This window comes from Coregonus clupeaformis, chromosome 14 (assembly GCF_020615455.1).
Source record: "Coregonus clupeaformis isolate EN_2021a chromosome 14, ASM2061545v1, whole genome shotgun sequence".
NCBI lineage: Eukaryota > Metazoa > Chordata > Actinopteri > Salmoniformes > Salmonidae > Coregonus > Coregonus clupeaformis.
This window is the reverse complement of record NC_059205.1, coordinates 15,258,883-15,275,479: the sequence shown is the minus strand read 5'-3', so window position 1 is coordinate 15,275,479 and position 16,597 is coordinate 15,258,883. Positions and strand designations below refer to the sequence as shown.

At 46.1% G+C, this 16,597-nt stretch overlaps 1 non-coding gene across 1 annotated transcript; it reads right to left on the bottom strand.

Moving 5' to 3' along the window:
• Nucleotides 1-215: 215 nt before the first annotated feature.
• trnae-uuc lies at nucleotides 216-289 on the bottom strand. The gene has a single exon. It is a non-coding gene; the product is annotated as a tRNA-Glu (tRNA).
• Between the last annotated feature and the right edge of the window lie 16,308 nt (nucleotides 290-16,597).

Sequence of the window (16,597 nt, the reverse complement as noted above, 5' to 3'; positions counted from 1 at the left end):
CCACGACTAAACTTACCCCATACCTGGAGTAAGTTGTGCCAAAATACCACTTTTTGGGGGGACAAGCTATGTTTTCAAAACTGTCATGTTTACATGAATTCTGATTATTTCCAGGGATACCCAACATCCTGAAATATATTTACATTTTTAGTCATTTAGCAGACGCTCTTATCCAGTGCGACTTACAGTTAGTGAGTGCATTCATTTTTCATACTGGCCCCCCGTGGGAATCGAACCCACAACCCTGGCGTTGAAAGTGCCATGCTCTACCAACTGAGCTACAGGAGGCTATGTAGATATCTTTGTTAGAAAGAATGCTATATTTCCCTTGACAGAGTGATGCTGAATATAAAGAATGGCTCAACTTATCCCCCTCGCCCCTACAACTAATTAAGAGGAACTATTAAAATCACTGTAGCTCTCTGGGACTGCCTCTTACCCACTCTTACCTGTTCTTTAAAGTTGTCCAGTGTGGGTGGGTTCTTAGCCAGTTCGTAGTCTGCATAGAGCTCAACCTCCTCTGTGCTCAGGACATGACCATACAGCAGGAACTGTCTCATAAACTCTGACCTACACACATTTAAAATACTTTATTAGGATCCACAATACGCTTCATTGTGAAGGACACACATTTGAGCACAACATTTATTCACACACTTACCTGTCATCTGTCCAGAGGTAGCGGTAGCTGGAGAATGACACCTGGTACTCTCTGACCTTAGAGATGGCCGATCGGGCACGACCTCTGATGACCTGGCCCAGCTCTGACAGGTCGGCCATCCTATCTATGTCAGACTGGAGGGAGGGGTCAAAGGCCAAAAGTTAAAGGTTAAAAGGTTAATCAGATTATTTTGATATTGTGTGTGTGTGTGTGTTTGTGTGTGTGTGTGTGTGTGTGTGTGTGTGTGTGTGTAATCTATTCTACCTGATAGTTGTCCATCTGTTTATGCTTGGCCACGCGGGGTATGAACGATGCCATCTTGGTGATATCGCCCACCATCTTGTCGATGATGTCATAGAAGTTGCCCTGGCGACTGATGTCCAGTGAGGGTTCGAAGGTCATCTCGTTGGCGTTGAGGACCAGCTGGACCTCGAAGAGCGGGGCGATGCGGTGGGCTGGGTCAGTGTTCTCGATCAGGTACTGTAGGGAACAGCGTACTGCACTGGAGAACCCTGCTAGAACCATGCGGTCAACATAGTCAGTGTAGGACCTCCACTCGGCACAGTCTGGGGCTGACACTCCTAACAGAGCAAGGTTCTCCTGAAGGAGAGAGAGAGAGAGAGACAGATATATAGAGAGAGAGATAGAAGGAGAGAGAGAAATAGGGAGCGAGAGAAAGAAAGAGAGAGATAGAGGGAGGAGGGGGAGAGAGAGGGGGAGAGATGTCATGCGATTTTGTGTTTTTGCGTACTTGAATGTGTCTGTGTCTATGTATGACTATGTATATGTACAGTGTGTGTGTATTTTCTGTGTGTGTATACCTTTAGCAGTGTGTGTATCTGCTCCCCTGTGTTGGTGATGAGTGTGTACTGTTTGCTGATGCTCTCCTCCATGTCAGTGAGGATGAGGAGGGTGGAACCCCTGGTCTTCCTGGTGATGAAGGCCTGGTGACTGAACTTCCCCATCAGAGCCTGAATGGCCTCAACGTTAGCCTTACTGGACTGGACCCTACTGGACACATCCTATATGGAGAAGAGAGGTGACAGGGGTGAAGGGAGGAGAGATGGATGAAGAGGGGAGGAGAGAGGGATGAAGAGGGGAGGGATAGATGGATGAAGAGGAGAGATGGATGAAGAGGGAAGGAGAGAGGGATGAAGAGGGGAGGAGAGAGGGATGAAGAGGATAAATATATATTGGATGACCTCAACGTTATCCTTACTAGACTGGACCCTGCTGGACACATCCTGGATGGGAAGGAAATGAGAGAGGGAGGGATGAGGGATAGAGAGATGGGGGTGTGAAATGAGAGAGGGAGGTATGAAATGAAAAGAGAGAGAAGGAGCGTGTGTGTGTGTGTTACCTGCACCAGGTCTCGTGTGGTCTGGACGTAGTCCCACAGGTCATCCCTACTCCAGGTCAGTTCTTGGAGAGCGGGGTTTAGCTGCCGTCTGGTCCCGCCCATCTCCTCCTTAACCAATCCCAGCTCCACATCCAGGATGGTGCTGTGCAGCCGATTGTACCACTGGGTTATCAGGGCCAAGGTCTGGGTGTACTGCAATAAACACATACAGTACAACATCACAATACACTAACACAATACTACACAACGCAGAGTGTGTGTGTGTGTTAGTTTATGCGTGTGTTTAGGAGACAGACCCACCATATAGAGTGTCTCTCGTTTGGAGTAGAGGTGTAGAGCATCTTTAGGGATGCTGTGGTTCTTCAACATGCCCAGATACTTCACCTCCCTCAGCACTGAGGTCAACTAGAAGAGAGGGAGTCAGGCACTGACTAGAGCAGGGGTCAGCAAAAGTGATTTTTATAAATAAATACATAAAAATTGTCGAAAAAAAGACCAGGAATTCAGCAAAACATTTGTTTAATTTAGGAAATCTGTTCCCAAGTATTCCCACAAATAAAAAAAGAGCCGTGATCGTGTCTCAATGTAATTCAAGGTATGAAATGATTGTTATTTTCAAATACAATCTATTTTTAGGCTTAGCTATGCTAAATTTGCAGTGTACAATTTATTATAATTATGTTCCGGCCCCCCGACCATCTGCTCCGACAAAAATCGGTTGCCTACCCCTGGACTAGAGCATTACCCTGGCAGCAGTAGTACTTGGGCTCGGGGAGTTTAGAAGTTGTGGTTAAGGTTAGGGTTTTGATTGTAGATAGATGTTAGTGATCAAGGGATAGAGGTTTAGAGCTAGAGGTTACAATTAGGGTTCATGGTTGGGAGTTAGGGTATGGGGTCAGGTGTTAGGGTCTAGGGATCCTACCACAGGGTAAGGGTCAGGGGATTAGGGAGCCTTACTGCAGGGCTGAAGTTGACCTGGAACAGTCCTGTCTCTTGATCCAGGGTGAGTAGTGGTTCCTGGAGGTGTGTGTTGCACAGTTCCTCCAACCCCTCTGTCCACACGGAGTACAGCTCTTCATCGTGCTGGTCTAGAACCTCTAGAACCCGCTCACACTTCTGGAGAACCTGCTCCGCCTCAGCAGAACCCAGTGGCCTGGGACACCAAGAGAGAGGGGGAGGCGGGATGAGAGCGAGAAAGAGTGTGTGTGTATGTGTGTGGACCAGACCTACATGCGTATGAGATGGTTGAGGTTGCCGCGGTTAGTCAGGATGCGGTCTCGTAGCTCCTGCGACCACTTCAGGTTGCCAGCGACCGGCGGCATGTTCTTACTCAGGACCGCACAGCCCGACCGCAACTGGAACACAACCACAATAAACCTCTGTGTGACTGAAGAGACTGGCAAACTCTCAAATCCTCTCACTCCCTCTCTCTCCTCTCATTCCCTCATTCTCTCCCTCCCTCTCTCCTCTCCCCCTCCCTCCCTCTCTCCACCACTCTCCCTCCCTCCGGCCCTCGTCTCTCACCCTCTCTCTCTGCTGGTCCAGTATGAGCTGGCAGTGGTCTATCTCAGTGTTGAACATGCCCAGCAGGGTGCTGTAGTTTGGGGAGAACAGCTGGTTGATCCTGGGTCTATCCAAGAGGGTGCCAAAGATCTGGAGGAGCTGGAGGAGCATAGGCACAGAGAGCAGAAAACTATGCTCTTACAATCACACAAACAGAAAGCACTGAGTCAGGGTTATGTTTAGAGTAAAGGGTCAGGGCTATGGTTAGCGGTCAGGGCTATGGTTAGGGTTAGGGGTCAGGGCTTTGGTTAGGTGGGGCTATGGTTAGGGTTAGGGGGGGCTATGGTTAGTGGTAGGGGGGCTATGGTTAGGGTAAAGGGTCAGAGCTATGGTTAGGGTTAGGGGGGCTATGGTTAGGGTAAAGGGTCAGGGCTATGGTTAGGGTAAAGGTTCAGGGCTATGGTTAGGGTAAAGGTTCAGGGCTATGGTTAGGGTAAAGGTTCAGGGCTATGGTTAGGGTAAAGGGTCAGGGCTATGGTTAGGGTAAAGGGTCAGGGCTATGGTTAGGGTAAAGGTTCAGGGCTATGGTTAGGGTAAAGGGTCAGGGCTATGGTTAGGGTAAAGGTTCAGGGCTATGGTTAGGGTAAAGGTTCAGGGCTATGGTTAGGGTAAAGGTTCAGGGCTATGGTTAGGGTAAAGGTTCAGGGCTATGGTTAGGGTAAAGGGTCAGGGCTATGGTTAGGGTAAAGGTTCAGGGCTATGGTTAGGGTAAAGGGTCAGGGCTATGGTTGGTTTAGGGTAAAGGGTCAGGGCTATGGTTAGGGTAAAGGGTCAGGGCTATGGTTAGGGTAAAGGGTCAGGGCTATGGTTAGGGTAAAGGGTCAGGGCTATGGTTAGGGTAAAGGTTCAGGGCTATGGTTAGGGTAAAGGGTCAGGGCTATGGTTAGGGTAAAGGTTCAGGGCTATGGTTAGGGTAAAGGTTCAGGGCTATGGTTAGGGGAAATGGTCAAGGCTATGGTAAGGGTTAGAGGATAGGGTTCTTCTCAGGTGTGTCTCACCTTGAAGGCAGACTCCAGGCCTTTAGAGTGTTGGAAGGCCAGGTTGAGAACAGTCCCCAGCCTCTGGTCAAAGTCTTTGTTCTGTTCCATGAAACGCCTGTAGTCCACTAGGAAGTCCTAAACACACCAGCAAAAAAACATATTGTTAGTGGCCATTTGATAATGGTTAAATAAAGTATTTGTAAAAATGTAACAGAGGTGTAATGAGCTTCACCTCTTTAGTGTAGTCCAGCGGGTCGTATTTGCTCTCCCTCAGTGTTCTCCAGCTGTCATGGAATTCCTCGTTCATACTGAACACCATCTCACTGAGGATCTTCCCCCTCGACCCTCCCAGCTCAACCTTCTCCAGCTTCAGGAAGTCCAGCGCTGATGCAAACAGCTCCTGATAGATGCATTGAAGAATGGATGAATAGATGAATGGATGGATGGATGGATGGATGGATAGATCCCTATATAGTGCACTACCTGTGACCAGAGCCACACACAAACTCATGCCAGACACACACCTCAATCATGAGCATCCTGTCCAGTATGCGGTCAGCCCTGTGGAAGACCAGTTTGGAAGGGAAGTCCCAGTGTTTTACAGTCTCCCCGCTGCGGTAGTACTGAGGGATGCACTGGCGGTGTGTGTGGAATAGATGCTTGAAGCTCCGCAGTACACTGATGGTCATCTGAACCTTCTCCACTCCTTCTTCCAGTTCCATCTTAAACAGCTCCTCTGGGATCAGATACCCAAATGCCTGGAGACACAAACAGAGAGGTATTATGCATAATACACACATCACACGCACACACACACACACACACACACAAACACAGACCCCACACACACCTTCTCTATGAGTAAATTGCAGAACTCCTGCAGTAGGACCACCATGCGTTGAGGACAGCAGTAGTATTGTGAGCGGCTCCAGATTAGACACAGAGTGTGGAAGAGAGGAGGTAACAGCATCTCTATCTGGTTGAAACTACTCTCCTCAAAACTATTGATCAGCCTCCTCAATGGTCTCAGGTACAGGTCTATATCCTCAGCCTCCAAAACCGCTATGAGAGAGAAACATTGGGGTCAGTGGTGATTCGGGAAAGGAGATAAGTAAAGGATAATGTTTGTGATGGAACAAGGTCTCTCGCACTACCCTGGTTGACTTTGAGGCAGATGTGGTTGAAGGAGGCGTAGTAACTACTCTTGATCCTCCTCAGAATCTCCATGATCTGTTCCACCTTAGGATTCACAATCTGAGAGAACACAAAACACAAAACTTTGAAAAAAAAACTCTGAGCAAACATAAGCATACACACTGACCTGACTCTATTCCAGCCTACCTGTGAATGGATGCCTAGCAGGTTGTCTCTCTGACAGGCCCAGAAGAGGAGCTCTGCGCTGGGGCCTGGGTGGACCCCCTGCTGCAGCACCATGCTGGAATCCCTCTTCAGGACGGTCCAGATCTGACCAGACCACTGAATCACAAGGGTCTCTATAGAGTACAGCAGAGCCCGGTCTATCGGCCAGCCGTTAGAGCTAGGGGGAGAGAGAACACAGTCGCACACTCGCACACGCAAACGCACACACACACACAGATCTACCTCACAATCCCACACACACTGACCTGAGCAGTATGTCCTGTGGCTGAGCTCTCTCCACACACAGTGGTAGGGGCAGCAGGGTCCGTCCCTCTGCCCTGCCTCTCAGGGTGACCACTTTACTCCTCAGCTGCTCTAGGTGTCTGTGTATGTCCTCAGACACCACCCGAGGCCAACCGCCGTGGTTCAGAGAGTTAGATAACACTGACACCAGAACCTAACCCCCATGGTAATTCAGAGATAGATACAAAGGACGGATATCAGCACCTTCACATCCACACCCACATACCTTCTCCCCCAAACCCTCTCCCCCTAACTCACCCCAAACAAACACAAAAACACACCTCTCCCCTTTCACTTACCTCAGAGATGAGGAGAGGCATGTGCTCCATGGGGTGTCCGGAGACCTCCCCCAGCCACAGCTGAGTCCTGAAGCCCTGCATGGTGATCCTCAGGACCCCCTTCTTCAGCACACACATCAGCTTGGTCTTCCAGGGGGCTGACGTCTTCAAAGATGCAAACATAGTGGAAATGCTTTCTATTTGTATTGTATATATTTCAATAAGGGACACTTTGCCTTGATGACAGCTTTTCACACCTTTGGCATTATCTTAACCAGATTCACCTGGAATGCTTTTCCAACAGTCTTGAAGGAGTTCCCACATATGCTGAGCACTTGTTGGCTGCTTTTCCTTCACTCTGCCGTCCGACTCATCCCAAACCATCTCAATTGGGTTGAGGTCGGGGGATTGTGGAGGCCAGGTCATCTGATGCAGCACTCCATCACTCTCCTTCTTGGTAAAATAGCCCTTACACAGTCTGGAGGTGTGTTGGGTCATTGTACTATATCTCTTGACACAATGATGAAAATAATCATGGCCTCTAAACCTTCAAGCTGCATACTGGATCCTATTCCTACTAAACTGCTGAAGGAGCTGCTTCCTGTGCTTGGCCCTCCTATGTTGAACATAATAAACAGCTCTCTATCCACCGGATGTGTACCAAACTCACTAAAAGTGGCAGTGATAAAGCCTCTCTTGAAAAAGCCAAACCTTGACCCGGAAAATATAAAAAACTATCGGCCTATATCGAATCTTCCATTCCTCTCAAAAATTTTAGAAAAAGCTGTTGCGCAGCAACTCACTGCCTTTCTGAAGACAAACAATGTATACGAAATGCTTCAGTCTGGTTTTAGACCCCCATCATAGCACTGAGACTGCACTTGTGAAGGTGGTAAATGACCTTTTAATGGCGTCAGACCGAGGCTCTGCATCTGTCCTCGTGCTACTAGACCTTAGTGCTGCCTTTGACACTATCGATCACCACATTCTTTTGGAGAGACTGGAAACCCAAATTGGTCTACACGGACAAGTTCTGGCCTGGTTTAGATCTTACCTGTCGGAAAGATATCAGTTTGTCTCTGTGAATGGTCTGTCCTCCGACAAATCAACTGTACATTTCGGTGTTCCTCAAGGTTCCGTTTTAGGACCACTATTGTTTTCACTATATATTTTACCTCTTGGGGATGTTATTCGAAAACATAATGTTAACTTTCACTGCTATGCGGATGACACACAGCTGTACATTTCAATGAAACATGGTGAAGCCCCAAAATTGCCCTCGCTAGAAGCCTGTGTTTCAGACATAAGGAAGTGGATGGCTGAAAACTTTCTACTTTTAAACTCGGACAAAACAGAGATGCTTGTTCTAGGTCCCAAGAAACAAAGAGATCTTCTGTTAAATCTGACAATTCATCTTGATGGTTGTAAAGTCGTCTCAAATAAAACTGTGAAGGACCTCGGCGTTACTCTTGACCCTGATCTCTCTTTTGCGAACATATCAAGACTGTTTCAAGGACAGCTTTTTTCCATCTACGTAACATTGCAAAAATCAGAAATTTTCTGTCCAAAAATGATGCAGAAAAATTAATCCATGCATTTGTTACTTCTAGGTTAGACTACTGCAATGCTCTACTTTCCGGCTACCGGATAAAGCACTAAATAAACTTCAGTTAGTGCTAAATACGGCTGCTAGAATCCTGACTAGAACCAAGAAATTTGATCATATTACTCCAGTGCTAGCTTCCCTACACTGGCTTCCTGTTAAGGCAAGGGCTGATTTCAAGGTTTTACTGTTAACCTATAAAGCGTTACATGGGCTTGCTCCTACCTATCTTTCCGAGTTGGTCCTGCCGTACATACCAATACGTACGCTACGGTCACAAGACGCAGGCCTCCTAATTGTCCCTAGAATTTCTAAGCAAACAGCGGGAGGCAGGGCTTTCTCCTATAGATCTCCATTTTTATGGAACAGTTTGCCTACCCATGTGAGAGACGCAGACTCGGTCTCAACCTTTAAGTCTTTACTGAAGACTTATCTCTTCAGTAGGTCATATGATTGAGTGTAGTCTGGCCCAGGAGTGTGAAGGTGAACGGAAAGGCTCTGGAGCAACGAACAGCCCTTGCTGTCTCTGCCAGGCCGGTTCCCCTCTCTCCACTGGGGTTCTCTGCCTCTAACCCTGTTACAGGGGCTGAGTCACTGGCTTGCTGGTGCTCTTTCATGCCGTCCCTAGGAGGGGTGCGTCACTTGAGTGGGTTGAGTTACTGACGTGATCTTCCTGTCTGGGTTGGCGCCCCCCTTGGTTTGTGCTGTGGTGGAGACCTCTGTGGGCTATACTCGGCCTTGTCTCAGGATTGTAAGTTGGTGGTTGAGGATATCCCTCTGGTGGTGCGGGGCTGTGGTTTGGCAGAGTGGGTGGGGTTATATCCTTCCTGTTTGGCCCTGTCCGGGGGTTTCTTCGGATGGGGCCACAGTGTCTCCGGACCGCTCCTGTCTCAGCCTCCAGTATTTATGCTGCAGTAGTTTATGTGTCGGGGGGGCTGGGGTTAGTTGGTTATACCTGGAGTACTTCTCCTGTCTTATCCAGTGTCCTGTGTGAATTTAAGTATGCTCTCTCTAATTCTCTCGTTCTCTCTTTCTCTCTGAGAACCTGAGCCCTAGGACCATACGTCAGGACTACCGGGCATGCTGACACCTTGCTGTCCCCAGTCCGCCTGGCCTTGCTGCTATTCCAGTTTCAACTGTTCTGCCTGCGGTTACGAAACCCCTACCTGTCCCAGACCTGCTGTTTTCAACTCTTAATGATCGGCTATGAAAAGCCAACTGAGAGACCTGAGCCCTAGGACCATACGTCGGGACTACCGGCCGTGGTGACTCCTTGCTGTCCCCAGTCCGCCTGGCCTTGCTGCTATTCCAGTTTCAACTGTTCTGCCTGCGGTTATGGAACCCCTACCTGTCCCAGACCTGCTGTTTTCAACTCTTAATGATCGGCTATGAAAAGCCAACTGAGATTTATTCCTGATTATTATTTGACCATGCTTGTCACTTATGAACATTTTTGAACATCTTGGCATGGTTCTGTTATAATCTCCACCCGGCACAGCCAGAAGAGGACTGGCCACCCCTCATAGCCTGGTTCCTCTCTAGGTTTCTTCCTAGGTTTTGGCCTTTCTAGGGAGTTTTTCCTAGCCACCGTGCTTCTACACCTGCATTACTAGCTGTTTGGGGTTTTAGGCTGGGTTTCTGTAAAGCACTTCGAGATATTAGCTGATGTAAGAAGGGCTATATAAAATAAAATTGATTGATTGATTGATTGATTGTCCTGTTAAAAAAACAAATGAGAGTCCCACTAAGGCCAAACCAGATGGGATGGCGTATCGCTGCAGAATGCTGTGGTAGCCATGCTGGTTAAGTGTGCATTGAATTCTAAATAAATCACAGACAGCATCACCAGCAAAGCACCCCCACACCATAACACCTCTTCCTCCATGCTTTATGGTGTGAACTACACATGCGGAGATCATCCGTTCACCCACACCGCGTCTCACAAAGACACGGCGGTTGGAACCAAAAATCTCTGATTTGGACTCCAGACCAAAGGACACATTTCCACTGGTCTAATGTCCATTGCTCGTGTTTCTTGGCTCAAGCAGGTCTCTTCTTCTTATTGGTGTCCTTTAGTAGGGGTTTCTTTGCAGGAATTCGACCATGAAGGCCTGATTCACACAGTCCCCTCTGAACAGTTGATTTTGAAATGTGTCCCCCCCCCCGCATTAAGAAGGAAAGAAATTCCACAAATTAACTGTTAATTGAAATGCATTCCAGGTGACTACCTCATGAAGCTGGTTGAGAGAATGCCAAGAGTGTGCAAAGCTGACATCAAGGCAAAGGGCGGCTATTTGAAGAATTTCAAATATAAAATATATTTTGATTTGTTTAACACCTTTTTGGTTACTACATGATTCTATATGTGTTATTTCATAGTTTTGATGTCTTCACTATTATTCTACAATGTAAAATAATGTAAAAATAAAGAAAATCCCTTGAATGAGTAGGTGTGTCCAAACTTTTGACTGGTAGTGTAATTGTGAAAGCAACTGCAATAAGCCTATGTAGTCTATAATCATTAATCAGAACATGTATAGGATTAATGGAGGAAAAATAAATAGATTGTGTGTGATGCCTAACCAGCTGGGTATCGAGACAAGACTGCGTTGGCCTATTCCCAGGCGACAACATTTTCCAAAACTGTTAACTACACATTGTAACGGTGATACAGCCGCATTTCCCAAACTCGGTCCTGGGGACCCCATGGGGGGACATTTTGTTTTTCACTAGCACTACACAGCTGATTAAAATAATCAAAACTTGATTATTTGAATCAGCTGTGTAGTGCAAAAAAAACAAAAAAACATACACCCCTTGGGGTCCCCAGGACCGAGTTTGGGAAACGTTGCCTTAGCTAGTGGAAAGCCCCAGCAGCCATTTTTCAACTAACCTTTTCTTGGCGATACTTTCTTCATTCTGATTCGGAATAAACTTTTATTAACCTGTTTAGTTGCAGGTGGTACTCCAAAAAACAGATAATATTCAGAAAGATATTAAATCCACTTTTTGCACCGAGTGAGGAGTTCCCTCGCCAACATGTTGCATTTCCCAACATCTTTGCAGGAACTAGTCGCGGCCGCGGCCATTTTTATAAATAGATGACAGCGTGTCACACAGTGTGACCAAAACAAAGATCTACACACATGCAAGTGGCATTTCTTACGCGATACAAAAAGTAGATTGAATATTTTTCGGAATATTCTCTAGTTCCACCTGTAACTGGACACAGAAGTTTATATGAGACAAGTTTCTTCCAAATCAAGAACGAAGAAAGGATTGTCGCTCTGGATAAGAGCATCTGCTAAATGACTAAAATGTCAATGTATTGTCAAGAAAAGGTTAGTTGAAAAATGGCTGCAAGGGCTTTCCACAAGCTAAGGTGTAACGGCTATATGGTAGCATTCACATATCAGCATTACAATGTGTAGCTATGTGTGTGTGTGTGTGTGTGTCGCTCACCTGTGCGTCTCCAGTGTGTAGTGTTCCCCCAGGACCAGTGAAGAGCAGTAGTCGGTCACTCCAGACATGGTCCAGGAAGTCCAGTAGAATCCTCTGGTTCTCCTCTGCCCCAATGAAACGATTCCACTTGTCAGTCTTCACCCGTAGAACACAGAACGCCTGGAATCATGGTGCATTAGATGCATCATTTGTTGATCGCCTTTGAATCTGCTGTCTGCTTTAGCCCTACATAGGACACCGCTCGGGCTATTGTATGCTGTGAAATAATAATATCATAAATGTTTGTAGTGAAGTGAGCTACAATTACAGGCCTAATGAGACGTGTAACATTTTCTGTCTGCAAAAAACGATCTCCCCAAATAACCATAAAGCCTAACATCACCTCCGCCACGCTGACCCTCAACATGGCGGCCCCACAGGGGTGTGTGCTTAGTCCCCTCCTGTACTCCCTGTTCACCCACGAATCCAACAACATCATCAAGTTTACTGACGACACGACGGTGGTAAGCCTCATCACCGGTGACGATGAGAGGCTATAGGGAGGAGGTCAGTTACCTGGCAGTGTGGTGCCGGGACAACAACCTCTCACTCAAAGTCAGTAAGACCAAGGAGCTGATCGTGGACTACAGGAAACGGGGGGCGGGGGGGGTTGCAGTAAAGCGGGTCGAGTGCTTCAAGTTCTTCAATGTCCAAATCACCAAGGACTTAAAATGGTCCACTTACACATTCCCCTAAGGAATTTGAGAAGGTTTGGCATGGGCCCTCACATCCTCAAAATGTTTTACAGCTGCACCATTGAGAGCACCTTGACTGGCCGCAGCACTGCTTGGTATGGCAACTGCACTGCCCTTGATCGCATGGCGCTACAGAGGGGGGTGCGGACAGCCCAGTACATCACTGGGGCCAAGCTCCCTGCCATCCAGGACCTCTATATCAGGTGGTGTGAACGGAAGGCCCGTAAAATTGTTAAAGACTCCAGATACCCAAGCCATAGACTGTTCTCTCTGCTTCCGCACGGCAAGCGGTACCTATGCATCAAGTCTGACACCAACAGGCTCCTGAACAGCATCTATCCCCAAGCCATGAGACTGACTACACGGACTATCTGAGTTGACCCTTGAATTTACATTTTATTTTGCACTATCTCTATGCACACTCACAGGACTCTACACACTCAGACACACTGACACTCTAACACACACATGACATGCACACACATTTATACTGACTCTACGCACACACACAGACACTTACAATCATAATTTACACTGCTGATACTCTGTTGATCATATATCCTGATGCCTAGTCACCTTACCCCTATACATAGCTACCTCCATCACTCCAGTGTCCCTGCACATTGTAAATATGTTATTGGAACTGACCCTCTATGTACAGTAGCTTCTTACTTTCTCGTGTTATTCTTATATATCTTCTTGTGTGTTTTTGTTCTACCTTATGTAATTTTTTTGTGCTACATTGACATTGATCACTGTATTGTTGGGTTTGGACCTTGCAAAAATGGCATTTTTCACTGTAGGCCTACTTGTGCACATGACATTAAAACTTGAAATTGAAATGATGTTTCTTTGAGATCAATGGGTTCCCAAAAACTAACGGAGCAATAGATGGCAACCACATCGCCATAAAAGCACCATCCCAAAATGAGTTCAACAATGTGAACAGAAAATGCTTCCACTCACTTAATGTGCAGGTGATGGATTATGTGATGCGCAAAAGACGCTGCTGAATGTGGTGGCAAGGTGGCCAGGTGGAACGCAAGACTCGTTCATTCTGCAGAACAGCAATTTTGGTCTATACGCCTACAGGTGGGAGCTGTTTAAGATGGCATATTGGTGAGTGTCATTTCAAGTATATTTGCCATTGCTAAAGCAACTTGAATTGTCCCAATGGACCTCGCTTTGTAGCTATGTTTTAATTTTTTCTGGTCAAGCCACAACTAGTGTCAGAGGTTGTACTCAACCTCTGACACTAGCACCTCTATTTCAGTCTAGGACAAGTTGTTTTTCTTAGTTTGTACGATTGTTTGATGAATCACATCTTCTATGCATACGGACATTCTAGAGTTTACGAGTTGGATGACCATTTCAAACGTTTTTCCCCGAGTTCCCAGTTGTCTTGAACGCACTGAAGTCGGATGTCTGAGATATCCAAGTTCCAAGTTCCCAGTTGTTTTGAACAACCCGTGTGCCTTTTCCTGACAGACATCGTTGAATAACTGTTACATGATAATTCCTGAGTATAAGAGTATAAGGAGTTCAATGTTTTTTGTTTTTGTTATACTAATATCCCAGTCAATTCAAAGTTGGTTCAAAGTAATTTAATTGAAATGACGTGGAAACAACATTGATTAAACCAGTGTGTGCCCAATGGGATAGGCCTACCTGCTCCCGGAGAAAGTCCACCCTCTCATCTGCCAACGCAGCCCCTGTCTTGGTGTCCTGGGGAACACGCACCCCTCCACCACTGCTGCCCTCGGCCATGGGGCTGGAAGAAGGGAGCGAGGGACATTTGGTTTTAGAGGAGAAATAGTAGAGGTATGCATTCTGACATGGAGAAGAGAGGGAGAAGGATATAGTTGGTATATAAAGGAAATAGAGGGAGAGGGGAGCTGGAAAGAGGGATGGAGAAAATAGTGGGACCCAACCCATTGATGAGAAGAAAACAAGCCTCAACATCAAGCCACAACTCAAAGCATATATCTACTCACCTTGAAGCTGAATGCTAAAGTAAACAAAACAAATTCTTCCAGCCAAGACCCAGATCCACCATTTAGGAAACGCTGCTATAGAGATACACAATAGAAACCTATCAAAGCTGAATATCTATCTATCTATTGAATGCTGTAGTCAGCCGATCGGAGCCTCTCTCTCCCAGCTATGAGGACAGGTGAGGAGGTAAGCTGATACCACACCTAGAGAGACTGTCACCTTACACCATGGTAACAGAAAAGGACATATCTCAGCTGCCACAGCCAGGTGAAACAGGAGCCTTATGGGGAGCCATGGTCCTGACAGTGACACCTTCTAACAGAAACGCTTTCTCACCACTTGAGGGCAGTGTGGGATAACTTTTAGTAGAAGTGACATCAGCTCTAATCGAAAGTGACCGAAACCATGACATTCTGTTAGATATGATACAGCATTTATGTAAAAACATGGACAAATTTGACATTTGTATAACTGTGTTACTTAAAATATCACGATTCTGATTAACCTTTAAAAAAACAAAAACATTTAGCCTCTAACTGTAATGCATATATATAATAATGACATATGAGATGGGAAGACTGGGGATAATGATGATATCAGTGATCATTGGTATTTGAGTCAGAATTTATTTTATAAACTATATATATAAATGTAGCTCAGTGGTCCCAGAGTAATGCAATGTTTTGAACCCCTGGTTCTCCACAGAAACACAGTGTTTATCATGTCCACATATTTCTGGATAAAATGTGAAATAGCAGTTAAGGACAACTTTTATTGGATGTACCTTTGAACTTCCCATTTAATGGACATGTGGCCTTATAGTTCGAGCTTCTATTGGATCAGTTTATAGTCTCTCAACTCACAGAAGTTCAGGTAAGGACAAACATAAATCAACATTTCGTGCTTGGTACACTTGCGGACATATTTTATAAATCAATAACAAAACATATTAATTTATGCTTTTTTATGACATCAGAACTGTGCCTTTCTCTATGCTCTGTGTTTTACCAACGACAAGATCATCATATTGGATGTACTAACCAAAACTATTTTTTGGGGTGTAAAATTTAAATTCTCTGCGTCTCTCTGTCTGCCTGCATTGTAGGCCAGTCTTTGTCCCCTGAGCTGTACTGTAGCTAAAGCCATTTCACAGTGCTGAGAGACAGTCCACTACTGCCCATCCCTCTTACCTCACACCCAATGTCACAGCTTGTCCACTGTGACTACTGGAGTGAGAGTGAGAGAGTGAGAGAGTGTGAGAGTGAGAGAGTGAGCGAGAGAGAGAGCGAGAGAGCGAGAGAGAGAGAGAGAGAGAGAGAGAGAGAGAGAGAGAGAGAGAGAGAGAGAGAGAGAGAGAGGGAGGACAGTGAAGGGGGAGAAAAAAAGATAGCTAGCTATTTCTCAGCATACAGATGAGACAGGGTCCAGAGAGATGGAGAGAGAGGGAGCAGAGGAAAACAACAGAGGAGAGGAATGAAGGACTAGATATGCTGTGGCTACAATTAATAATGTTAACTAAAGTTTTTCTCTTACATTTTGCTTCTCTCACCAGTTGTGACCAGTGGTGTCAATAGAGGATTCATTTTTATTGTGACATACACCAGACAGGTGCAGTGAAATCGTTGTTTTACAGGGTCAGCCATAGTAGTTTGGCACCCCTGGAGCAAATTAGGGTTAAGCGCCTTGCGCAAGGGTACATCGACAGATTTTTCACCTTGTCGGCACAGGTATCGAACCAGCAACAACACTCTACCCGCTAGGCTACCTGCCGCCTAAATTCAAGATCATCATAGTCGTCCTTGGTCATCATCATCATCGTCATCATCATTATCTTAAGGTCAACTAGCTTTCACAGTTTCACGTCAGAATAAGACGTCCATCCATGTTTCTCAAACTTTTTTCCAAATGTCAAATTTTGAAGTGTTTAAGGTTAAGTTTAGGCATTAACTCTGAATTTGTAACGTAAGGGTTAAGGTTTGGGATAGGCTTAAAACAAAAAGATATAGCAGGATTTGTGGGTTAGCTGCTCTGCGTGAGTAGTAGAGCAGAGTGGTGGAGCCAGGCAGGGCATCATTTCCATGTTGATGTTAGTGTTAGCCTGCAACCTTTCTCTCCTCTTCTCTCCCCTTCTCTCTACCCCTCTTCACGCTCTTTCTTCACAGTTGCCATGGCTACGTGGTGCCTCAAGAGTGAACTGTTCCTCTTCAGCCCTAAGCCCCTGGCCTCCCTAATACTCTTCCTCTCCTTCACTCCATTTCTTTATTACTCCCCCTATCCTCTTCACTCCACCACTCCTCTC